We start from the raw sequence: 12887 nt of genomic DNA on the forward strand, positions 1-12887 counted from the left end.
GCCCCCTCTTCTGGTCTGGGGAAATCTCTAGGTAACAAACAGGGCTACTGGTATAGCGTTATTAACTGTGTATACCCACATTGTTTTCAAATTGTATTGCATACAGTATAAGATAGGCTGCCGCAAAATATGCAGAGAATTAGGGCCAGATGTACATAGATTTCCGTTTGCGATTTCCTAATAGTGAATTTTTAAGACTTGCTATAAGGAAATCGCAAACAGCTATGTACAGCAGTGTGTTTTACACTGTTTGCGATTCCCAATGGGTCGCAAGCGTCCTCCCTCATTAATATTCATGAGGCAAGTCACAATTTGCTACCCATTGGGAATGGCTAGCACTCACAGGGATGCCTGCTGGGGTTAGCAGACTACCATGTCTGTGATTTTTTTTCTAAAAAAAGCAGTTTTTTATTTTGAAATGCAAGCTCTATTCCTTATAGGACAACTGGATGCATTTAAAAAAGGAAACGTTTATTTTTCAGTTTTTAAGAGTAGGCAGTTGTCCTGCCTGCTCTTAAAAAATGTTGGCGCCCCCATACACGAAGAGGAAGGGGTCCCGTTTGGGAATTGGTTACCACCACCTTCACGAAATTGGTAAAGTATGAATGTTTTACGACTGCAGTTCGGTCGCAAAACATTCATACATACATTTTCCTGAGACTCGTTATTAGGAAGGGACGCCCTTGGCACGCCCCTTCCTAATAGCGACTTGCAAAGCCAATATGCGATTCTGGAATAGCCTATCGTAACACAAATAGGGCTATGTACATTTAAAAAGCTTTTTTCAGGTCCAAATGGCCCGATTCGAAAAGGGCCATTTGCGGACTGAAAAAAGCTTCATACATCTGTCCCTTAGTGTTCATTATAAAAGAAGTGTTAACCTTCCATTTCAGGGAGTTTGAAGCAGTTTCAAGATATTGTAGATCTTCTCTTTGCTCAAAAGGGTGTAACTTCTGATATTTATCTCTTTCCGTGCACTTCATTGCTTGGTTTTACTTGTGAGAAAGTGTCACACATTTGGAGGGAAGAGCCTGTAGAAAGGAATTAGGGAGAAAGAGGATCTGAGGAAAAATGAGGTTTTGGGATGAGTTAAATGAGAGAGAACATGAGGGAGAATGTAGTTCAGTTGTTTGGGATATCATAGTAGTAAAGTGAAGTTTGGGGTGAGCCAGGAGATGCATAGGAGGGAGCAGCCTAGGAAGGGCGTATTTTGGAGATCATAGTAGTAGACAGGGTTTGGGATGAGAGAGTGTGAAGGGAGAGGATCAATTGATGGAGGTGTACGGTGATGGTGTGATCTAGTAAAGCTTTTAAGAGAGCATTTCTTTTCCTTGTACAATCGGACTAAAATAATAAATAGATAGATGATAACATAGTAAGGGAATATATGTGTAACGAATATGATATATTGAGATTTGTGTGTTTTGTTTTTGTGGAGTAGTGAGAGGAGATATTGATGTAATGGTTTTCTTTGAACTATTTGTATGTGCAGCACTGCTGGTGAGCCGTATTTGAATAGTACAAGGGTAGTGATGTGTTTTGGAGAAGAGTATGTGGTGGGTAAGGCGGGATGGACACGCGTTATGAGTGTTTGTGTTAGATTTGATCACTGGAATTGGTAACCTGTGTGGTGGAGTGGCGTGTAAGGATTGTATGGTTGTGTGTAATTGGTAAAAAGAGGAGGCGGGTGTTAGTGAATGGAGTGATGGAAGGCTGAGTATACATTTGCCTATTAAAAATAAAATAAAATCTGTTTAAAAAACTAAAAAATACTTGAATTTATGTAAAACTAGTATTTTTTTATGAACACAAAGTATAATACGACACACCACAAATAATATATACAGTCTACTTAAGGCGGGCTCACTGGCATTACCTTCACTGGATTCAGATTTGCCAGTCCCACCTTCCATCTAAGGACTGTTGTTATTCACCAGCTACGTGATGCGATATTCAAGTTATGCTCTACAAGTGAGTTCTAATCTTAGAAGTTCCATGAAAGTCAAAGTGTCTCTGCACTGTAGTGCGTTAATCAGAGCTCTGGGGCCTAGTATTTAGTATTACCCGCACTCACTAGAATGGTGGTTCAGAGTGCCCGGCCGAGCGTCTGCGGCACAGCGGTGAGCAGAAGCCTGAATGCTGCGGTTGGGGCAGCACCCATTTACAGCACTCTTCTGGTCATGCGGTATGTCTTTCTCTGAGTCCGGCAGCAGGTCTTGGGTACTTCTGGATTCAAGTAGTTGAATCCGTGCTCTTCTTCTGTGGGTCACAACCTGCTCCATCTTCACAGCTGCACAGTGTCCTAATGCGATGTCCCTCTCACCTTACCAAGGCCCCCTCCTGGCTTACGGGTGGTCGTGACAGCGCGCATTGGGCGATGGCCCCTTCAGGTTACAGCAATGCAGAGGGCAACGGCACCCTCGATATTGCAATACACCATGGCCACAGGACTTGATCTTCACCCAGCCCCACCTGTCATAAGGGGGTCACGAGCAGCACAAATAGGACAACAGCCCTCTTCGGGTTACAGAGCTGCACATGGTAACAGCCCTGCTCTAGTCAGGGCGCGGCACTGGAGTGGTGGCCTTCATTCTTAACTGCAGCCCCCATCGGGCATAGGGGAGTCGCATAGTGCACAAAAGGTGTGGATGTGCACTATTCACTGCGGCCCCCACCTGGCAGATGGGGGTTGCTACAGCACACACGGGTAGCCAACCCGATCGGTGTGCTGATCCAAACTGACCAGAATCTCACACTGTGCTCATGGAATCTACTCAGCGGGATCCACACTAGACTTTGTTCCCTCCAGGAAATTTCTTCTCCTCACAGGTTCCACTCGTCTTGGGTCAGACTGTTGCTGGTGCTCCAGGAAAGTTTTCTTTATTCTCCCAGGCGACGCCCCCTCACCCAGCAGGGGGACTGGAAGACCCTCAGTCCTGGTGACAACAGGCAGAAGTTGTTCTGAGCTTCTCAACGTTGATGTGCAGCTTCAGTTTGACAAGCTACCCGTCTTATAATCCATTTACAGGCACAAATGGGATTAGTGTCTCTGCCTTTGAAGTTTGTGTTCTGGGGACTTGCCCACTCTGAAGCACCCGCTACTCTGTACGGCTCTTCGTCCAGAGAGCAGTCTATCACAGCAGTAGTGTCTCCAAATCTGATAGCCTCAAATACAGGCCATAGGAGTGACTCAAAGATCACACCTAGATGCCAGCTTCTCTGATCTATGTGTATCAAAAGGTTACAAAGGCTCCTAGCCCCGCTGGTAATGATTCCCTTATCAGTCCCATCTCCTTCCTGAGATGTGTCCAGGCACCTTTGACCAGTGTCCTCTTTCAGAATCCAACAACACTTTTGAAGTGCACAGAAGAGCCTCGCTCTTCCTTCCTTAGTGCGTGTCCCTGCCAACCCTCAGAAATGTAGCAATCCACAAATCTGCCTCTACCTTAACATGCTCCTTCAGCTCCTGGATCTCCCAAAATGGGACCCAGAGACTTCAATGTATTGCACCCTTCACCCACATACATAGATCCCTGTGTGCATGCACCCCACACACGCACAGGCTCTCGTGTATTGTTCCCATTCACAGGCTCACATATGTCTCAGCGAAGTGACTTCCATGTATTGCACCCTTCACAGGCACACATGCACCCCAGCATGAACATGCAGGCACACACGGACTGCCCAGCACTACATTCAACCTGATTTAGGCCAAGAAGAACGTAACCACACAGAAGCAGTACTTTTAGGTGAGTGGGCTGGGAGGCCCCACTCTCCTGACATTGGTAACAAGGTCTGGTCATAGTACTGATTACTTATCGCAAAATGTAATGTTCCCACCACTTTGCTTGTGCTACTAAGCTCTGGCTAGAGGCAATAGCCCTTTACCCATATGACGGGAGCACATTGTGTATCTCTTCGGGTCTTAACAAGGCTGTAATTTGTGAGACAAACCTAGGTCACGACTTACATGCATGATCCGTGGAGGAGGTTGTCGTCATAGAGAAATAAGGATTTAAATACCTTTAGATTCATCATTTATAATTTAGCCAATTGTGTGCTTAGGCTGAAAAAGTACAGTTACTTTATATCTATTTTTCAGGCGTTGGTGTTGATACTCAGGAGTAGAAATGAGAAGGCATTAAGCTGCTTTTATCAAATGTTGTGAGCAATGCTTTTTCATGCAATGGGGTTCAAAACAGGGAACCCCAGTAAGGCTGTTAGTCGTCTCTGCTGCCCATGGAGAACAGTTGCATCTAGACACCAAAATGGAGTGTGCAATGAGGTAGCCGAGTCCGTTTTTTAATCTGCAACCATCTTTGGTAGATGATGTGTGCAATGTGTCATGATCCTCCAAAGGAAAAGGAGGAAAGCATCAGACATCTTGGAAGATCCATATTAGAAACATGTCTATTAACCCCAATTGTTATAGAATGAATGATGTACGGTGCCACTAACTATGGGCGTTTACGGTTAGATTTGTTTTCTAATTGTCAACCGTCTTGTGTGGTGACATGTGACATATTTTTAAGTGGGCAAGGATCTTTCATAAAATAGGGGGAAGTAGTGGTAGACACACACACAGACGCATGCATACATTTTGGATAGGTCAATACAATCAATACTGATGTTAAATCCATGTAGCGAAAATAGCAAGTCACATTCAAACAAATGTTCCCAAAGGAGAATTCCTTTGACTCAAAGGAAACTGAAGTGAAGCAGACATTTATGAAAAGAATTTGCAAGAAATAAAACAGCGATTCCAAGACAGAGGATATGATTCTGTTAATAAAGCCATTGATGAGCTTAAACAACACGAAAGAATGCCAATTATTTTGACTTAAAAGAAAAAACTTCAGAACCAATCAGGTTCATTACCACTTTTCATGAAGCTCATCATATCTTACAATCCAGCTTAAAAAGAATTGGTATTTACTCATCAACAATCCTTACTTCAGGTGTGATTTCAGATTATCCACAAATATCAATTAAGAAAGAGATAGATGGTAAATCCATTCGTTGCCAATCATATTTCAGGGACAAATGTAACAATATTATTCACTTTCCAAAACAAAAAGGTTTCTCTAAAGGCCAATTTTGTTCAATCTGTCCACTTGGTGTGCATCAAAAAGGAGACTTATAGAAAACAGATGTGAGAAGCTGGCGTGATCTAATGTAAGTGGGCCCCTTGCACCAGTCCAGACAACCCTTATGATGAATTAAGAGGTCTCAGACAACCTTAGAAAGCTATCCAAGTGGTAGCTGTGGAGAGCAGCCTTCAGGCTTAGTCTTGAAGGAGTATAAAGCAGCTTGTTTTACCGGAATGCAATCTTATAATAAAGATTAAATGAAAAAGAACCACACAAGGTATTCATAAAAATATGTATTTATTATATAATACTCTCTAGTACGTTCCAATATCTCCTATACGGAGATGTACATAAAGCACACAATACTATAGCAAAGAAATCACAGTAAATAGCACTAATACATAGTGGGCCCCAGGGAGGACCAAACCATATACTAAGAAAGTCATATAAGATCCACGACTCGAGTCAGGACAATGTCGAGAGGATGTAGAATCGCAGGTACCCCAAGGAACCACCCATGGTGAGTAGATTGGGACAATACACACATAAGAGGGGTGGAGAAAAAGAACAAACATTCACAAAAAAAGCAGACCAACTAATCAAAAGTGTGCAAACAATGGCACACTCAAGAGTGGTGACAAACTGCCCTCACTCACACACAATGTGTGTGACATGCTTCATCATCGGGTCTGCTACAACGCCCGGGTGTAGCCACACTCCGGGCGGAGCATAGGGAGGGGGAACAAAGAAAAACAAAGACAACGTGCAACACTCGACTAAACGTGACAACAGTGTTCACAAACAAAAATCAACTAATAAAGACTGAATACAGTGATAGACAAAAAATATGTGCAGTAGAGAATAGTTAAAACTGGCTCCTGGATACCAAAAGTATCTTTATTAGTAGGTACCAGGGTCAGGATTAAAAAAGAGAATGGGTGGTAGCGTTAGAGTAGGGTATTAGGACCCATTAGCGCCCCTCCTTTACTGCTCTAGTCAACATGTTTCGACCTCTATTAGCCCTTGAATAATGGGTCAGCTTGGTCTTCTTCATGATGTCTACCTGTCCCAGTCCTATATAATAACCCCCTTACCTTAATTAGGTGTTAAGTGGGGTATTGGTCACTCTTGCCCATCAGTATCAGGCTATGTGGAGGGAATTCCGCCAACACGGTGACATAACTGTGAATACAATCATAAATGAATAACATTCATCATTGTTGACAACAAACATTGCTACACACTCCCCACTCATAGTCAGGTGAGAAATGCTCTTTGCTTTGTCACTTGTCCCCCTTAGTCATACAGCGATGAATGTCCAAATTGTACAGACAACAAGCCATATTCTTGGAACCAATCATTCCATCTGTTAAAAATAATCAGTGTGAAGACATCTATTCCGAAATATCAATTACATTTTTCAGTGTTAAAGTTCCTGGAAAATTATCTGTCACAATCTAAGCCTCCAAGAGTATTAGGTGATAATCCCAACAGTGCACAAGGAGTGTAGACATTTGCATTTGTGATATAGTTCCCTTATTAGTGATAACTTAGGTGCAACTCACCGAGTTTATTGAAACCAATCACTCGAACTGGCGCATGGAGGGAGGAGTCCCAAAGAACACAACCTATGTTCCAATGCAATAGAGACAAAGTAATACATTTGTAACTGGACCCAACCTATGGGGGAAAACACAACCCCATCATGGCTACCATGGATGATATCCCCACGCTACTACTGAAGCAAGGCGAGTATGACCCCTATAGACCACCTCTCAAAGGTAGAGAGATAGACCAAAGGCCATTCTACCCCACGCTGTAACTATTGGTTCTTTGCAAATTTGCCCTCAAGAGCATTCACACTCGTTAAATATTAAAATGTGATTATACTGTTACAAATCAACCCATTGGGTGTCTTTACCAAGCCATCGCATACTGAGGAGGCATGGACAAAAGTTGCCCCCAACTCTGTATCGTAGTAGCGGCAACACAGCGCCCATTCTCAATAGTAGCCTTTAATCACAGGTGTACCATTTTACAGACACTCTCAACTATGGAGAAAAACGGCCCATCACGGACTCTTACAGTTTTGTAGGGAGACTCCGGCACCAGTTTTACCCCTTTCTCGTGCGCCGCGACGATACCGGCGCCCGGGATGTCCAGCATGTAAATAGAAGCGGTGGGCGTGTACCATGCGTTGTGCGCGTCGCGACCCAATCTCACGCATGCACACGCCCCTACACTTGTGATAGTGCTGGGAAGTGTAGTTTCTGTGCGTCCGGGGCAAGAATGTGACTCGGGAGTTCGAGACGCCTGTCCCATATTATTTAAATCGGTTGCCAGACCTCGAGAGGCATATTTTAGAAGAACATTATTTTAAATATTACAAATGATGCAGTCAACTATTTGCTGAATTCTGTAAATTTAATGTAAAGAGTGTGTGCATGCCAAAAGGACGTATTGATAAACAAGATGCCTAGCAGTGGGGTACAATGTTAAAAAAGGCATTTCCTCTCCATCTGGCTGGCAAGTGTTATATTCCAATTCACAGCATTTTTATGCAAAAGGGATCTGTAGACTCTTCTACACGAACTTCCTTATAAACAAAATTCTTCTACAGGGAGTATACAAGGGGAACCATGATGTGTTATGTTCCAATATATAAGTACACAGCATATGAACGCCCATTGTTACCAAGACTGGTATTCATGCACCTATATAGGGACCTCACAATCGTTAGTAAATGTTCAACACCCATGGATCACAGTATAGTAAGTAAAGTCATCTACTTAGTGAGTACCATGGAATTTCATCATTGAGGCTAAGCAGGTTACTCTTGAGGCGGAACACCCACTTCTGCTCTCGTACAAATAGAGCCCTATTCGCATCTGAGCACTGGAGGTGTGGTTTCTCAATGATCGTCCACTTAAGGTCCTCTTCTGAGTTACCCGCATCCTTAAAATTAGTTATATATTGGAACATAACACATCATGGTTCCCCTTGTATATTCCCTGTAGCAGAATTTTGTTTATAAGGAAGTTCGTGTAGGAGAGTCTACAGATCCTTTTTGCATAAAAATGCTGTGAATTGGAATATAACAATTGCCAGCCAGATGGAGAGGAAATGCCTTTTAGGTCTCGGCCTAGAGACGCGCAAAGCGCGTTCTCGGCAGAGAACTATTGTAATCATGTCAGCCGCCAAAACCGACAAAAGGAGACAAGAGCTGGGCACACGCCCAGCAATCCTAATGGGAGAGGGAGCGACAAGTGCTGGCCACGCGAGGATTCAGTCACGCGCACGCTCACGGCGCCAGCGTCCCCGCCGCGCGCCGATCACTGCTCTCTTCCTGGCCGGCATCGAGAAGTTTTGCAACGCAGTGAGGGCACTGAGAGGTAGGTGCTTGTTTAATTACCTGATTAATTACATGTCCCCATTAGTAAACATGTTTTTTAACTTCACAAGCCATTACTCTACTTCCAGCTTCCAAAGAAAGTGAGCAACATATTCCCATTTCAAGACTATTCCTGGGACGAGGGTATCTTCAGTATTTTACTGAATGTGTCCATTCTTTCTCCATCCCAGTTTTTAGCATGACTCGCACCTGGCTTCTGTACGTTAATGTAGCTAAATGCCATTTTGAATATACCATAACTGCTGTTCCGTTCAGTATGCCTGTTCAACACAAATCTTTTTTGCGTAGATCTAGACCTGGTTAGCAGTTCTCAGACCCTCACCTTTTGGTGTTGTACTCTGAGCCCACTTTAGCACAACGTTTTTTATTAACCTATTCATGGTAAAGGCCATGTACCTGGTTCTAGGTGGATACAATTTCGGTCTCAGAAATTAAACCTAATGCCGCTCCATGGTAACCATTTTACATCCAGATTAGAACGGATTCGGTTTACGTACATTTTAGTGCTTGGTGCAGAATACAAGGTCTGTTATTTTACCTTGTATGTAGCCTGGGCTTTGGATGCATATTGCTTTTCATCTTCTGTTTTGTTAGTCCTGAATTGCCCTATAAGGTGTTTTTTGTGTCCTTCAGTAAAGTTGGAAGTGTTTTTATTTTTTTCTTTTAAAGATTATAACAAGGCTGTGCAAAATCAATAGGTTGAATTTCGCTCAGCGTTGCCATTGTTTAAATAACACTTCCACTTCAATGAAGGTTGAAAACGCCTCACGCACTGCAATTTAAAACCTGCGAAGGTGAAAATCAATACATGTTGAAGGGGGAATCTTGACCCAGTGGACAAATTAGCTCAATTGGCGCAATATTTGCACTGACAAATGTGGTTTTCTACTCAAGAGCTACTACAAATACAGATTCCATTCCTTATTCCAAAAGGTTAGACTGATAATTTCCAAGTCAGTCAGGTTTGTTTTTTTAGAATTTGTGGCAGTTTGGTTGATTCACAACTAATATTCAGGATTTGAGCTTTGTATTTATATTGGTAACTTGTATGGTTGCCATTGCGTTCTCATGCAGTCCTTTCACATTGCTGTTCTGTAGATCTATTTATTCCATGTCCTGTTCTAAGTTCAACACTAGACTTTCAGTTCAAAATCACCCACATATTTATTTTACCTATTGTGGCTATTTCTGGTATTGGAATTATTGACAGTGACTTTTGCGGTTGGTGTTTATTTTGGGAACTAAAACTAATTTAGTGAATTAAATCTTTCATGAATATTCAGTTAACCTATGAAACAAACAACCCTCGGCAGACTTAGGGGCACAAAGTAATCGAGCTGCATCACTCCTCTATCCTCACTGCTAAATGTGACCATCTGCGCTTTGAAGCAGCCTCCTGGTGGCAAAATATCTGTACAAAGGTTTTGACCAAAGCTGGTCCAGAAGTACCCAATCCAGGACTGGTATTTTATGCCAGGGTATGTAGCACACAAAATGCAGACCTAAAGGAACAAAACATACAATGCACACATATCATAGATATTCAGTGTTGTGACTTTTCTGCAGTTGCCTACAACATTGGCCCCAAACCAACACACAACAGCATAGGTATGGCAGATAAAGGGCTATCAGGTTTCCAGTTCATGTCCTAGCCACTTTGTGTGGAATCTTAAATGCATTAGACAGAACATCCATGTACAGGTATGCACCAATCCTTAAGGAGACATTGGCAGTTCAATTGGAATGCCACACAAATCAGAACATTATAAACTTCTAGCAGCTCAGAGTTGCCATATAGAGAGAAATGTCATGATAAGGCGATATTTTATTGCTGATCATCATGCATTGTTCCAGCCGAAGTGACCCTGGAGCAATCCATAAAACCCAGAGCACAAGGAAGACGTCACTGCCCCCCAGCCGTTAACATAAATACAGATGATCCTTCTTTAGGCGAAGCCAGAAGCCATCCTCATACCTGCCATGTGCAATCCTACAGGTAAACCAGAATACTCAAGACCTATAGAAGGATGTTTGCATCCATTCTGTGATACGAACCTCAGAATCTTGTGGAAGGGCACCACATGGGCAGCCAACCATACAACGAGGCTACATTAAATGGACTTAATCAGTGCAGAGAATGTAAACATCCAGTTGCTGCATGGTTGGACCTCCTTGTCTAAAAACAATAGAAACATCAATATCTGCACGGGTCTGTGAAGTCCTTTTCAGCTTGCAGTAACCCTTTTGTGTAGTAGTAGTAGATGTGTTCAAAGTCTGATGATCTTCATTCTTAGGGCTAAAGTATAAGGTTCGCTGGTAAACATTGTTTAGGGCACAGGGCATCAGGCACCTGTGTGGCAGGCAGTCAGACCTACTGTACCCAAAGATTAGAAATTAACACCGAGCATGAAATTCGAAATAAATATCAGTCTGGTAAATATGGTGCTTAAAAATGGGAATTTTTACTGACTGCAGATTTCCTGGTCAGAATGGGAGTTCTACCTTGAGCGTTTGCTATTAGTGTGCAGTCCCCCAAGGAGCCCCACAGGGAAGGTTAGGACGTCTCTGAAAAGGCTCATACAAGGAGACCTATACCCGTGTCTTAAGGTGTCCTGGCTCGGTGCTCCCTTCATGAGGGCATTGATGGATATGTTACTGCAAATCGAGCGGACATGATCAAGGACTGACACACTGTGAGATCTGGAAGCTAAAGCAAGCATGGTGAAACCACAGCCTCCATTTCTGCTTCTAGAAGCAGCGGGAAGAGATAAAGGAGGATGAGTAGCTAAAGACGAGCCTTCATCATTAGAGGGTGTACTGGAGGGTCATACCAAGGTCTTGGGAGTATATACACAGACCCTGAAAAGAAGACCTGAAGTTGAGCACCACTTGAGCACATGAGTCCTGGGGTCTTGGTTTCCCTTTTGGCATGGGCGGTAATACACTTTGGGGTTTTTCACTGGGAGAAGCACTGTATCCAGATCAAGGAGAGCAAGATGAAGAGCACATGAGGGTCAAAGTCCAATTTAACAATGACATTCCCAAAGTCAACCTAATATGCAGTTTGAATAAAAGGGAAGATGGTATTTGGAAAGGCAATATTATCTGTTTTCATGGATGAGAATGCAGTGATTGGGGGGGGCTGCAAGTTGTGAGGAGAACTTTGAGTGCATAGAACAGTGCGACTATTGCAGGGGCATAGCTAGAGCTTGTGGCGCCCGGGGCTATCTTTCAGATTGCCGCCCCCCTCGGGGGGTGCTGGGAAAAAGGACGGCGAGCACCTGAAAGAGGTCCGAGAGACACGTAGTATCATCGCTAATAGTTACCTCGATCATGCAAGTTACATGCACATACATGACACGGTCCAGGGCTAGACAGCGCCCGTCCCCAAAACAGTGCTGACTGGGGCAGACCGCCCCCACCTAACTACGCTGCTGAAGGAAAAGCAAACGGAAACCCAAAACTTACATCAGTTCTACATACCCATCACACCACCAAAGCTGACTCGAACCCGAGCTGCTTTGTCAGGTTGTAGACAGCAGGCACCTTCTCTCTGTCTCCTTTGGAGGGCAAATTGAGGGTGCTGAGGCCAATCCTGACGCTGTGAGAGCAGCATATGGATTGGCGGCAGTGCAGTCTGGGAGCCTGTGCCTGTAGTAGAGACAGAAGAGCGGTAATGGGGAGGGATTCAGGTACTTTAAAAAAATGGTATTGTTCCCCTCCTGCCTGCTACTTTGCCCAGACACCAGCATCCGACTAAGTGATTTGGATAGGCAGAGATTTGGGGGGTGGGGGTAGGGACAGGTATCGTTAGAGCATTGCCTAATTTGGAAAAAAAAGTCAGTAGCATGGCCCTTCACGGGGGCCCCTGTAGCTTGCACCACCCATTGCCCCACCAGTGCTGCCAGTGACAGTACCAGCACAACAAATAACCCTCTCACTTCTACAAGCGTGAAAATTCTGAATATGCCAGGCCACCCAAAGGTATACGAATGGCACTAGTGGCAGACATTATCCATTTTTAATATATGTTCAACTATTAAACACTGTGCTTATCTCAAAATTTGATAAACAGCACCACCACTGTCAGAGCCGGTATTGAGAATAAAGTGTGGTGCAGTGCGCCAGAGATCTCCAGCTCAAATTAAGCACTGTGGTAGACAAGAATGAATGACGGGCAGAGGGGAGAAACAGGGATGGTGAGGTGGGGGTGGAGGAGGAGGAGCAGACAGGCAGGGAAACAGGGAGAATGAGGCATACAGAAATGGGGAGTGGGACAGAGATGGGGAGAGACAGATGGAGATTGAAAGACAGACATTAGAAAAGACAAGCAAAGAGGGGGCAGACTGGCAGGGAGAGGCAAACAGTGGAATCAGATAAAGTCA

This window comes from Lissotriton helveticus, chromosome 11 (genome assembly GCF_964261635.1).
Source record: "Lissotriton helveticus chromosome 11, aLisHel1.1, whole genome shotgun sequence".
In the NCBI taxonomy this organism is placed as follows: domain Eukaryota; kingdom Metazoa; phylum Chordata; class Amphibia; order Caudata; family Salamandridae; genus Lissotriton; species Lissotriton helveticus.